A 250-nucleotide genomic window follows, 5' to 3' on the forward strand; every position below is an offset into this window, starting at 1 on the left:
TACATGACCCTGCAACACACACACACACATCAAGATGAGCTAAAGTGGTGATCAACATGAGAGCAGCTGCAGCATAATGACGCTGCTCTTGTTGTGTATTATTGTTCTTTCTGTCACATCTTCAGCCATGTGTCTCGTGGTCTGAGGTCACGCCAGTCGTACGTTTCATTAACATGTGTGCGAGGTCACAGCCGTGCACGTCTCCTCTTCATCCCTCTCATGTTGCTGCACTCATGCATTTTTAACAGCT

This window comes from Genypterus blacodes, unplaced genomic scaffold (genome assembly GCF_046128005.1).
Source record: "Genypterus blacodes isolate CSIRO-AG114 ecotype Tasmania unplaced genomic scaffold, CSIRO-AGI_Gbla_v1 ptg000015l_1, whole genome shotgun sequence".
NCBI lineage: Eukaryota > Metazoa > Chordata > Actinopteri > Ophidiiformes > Ophidiidae > Genypterus > Genypterus blacodes.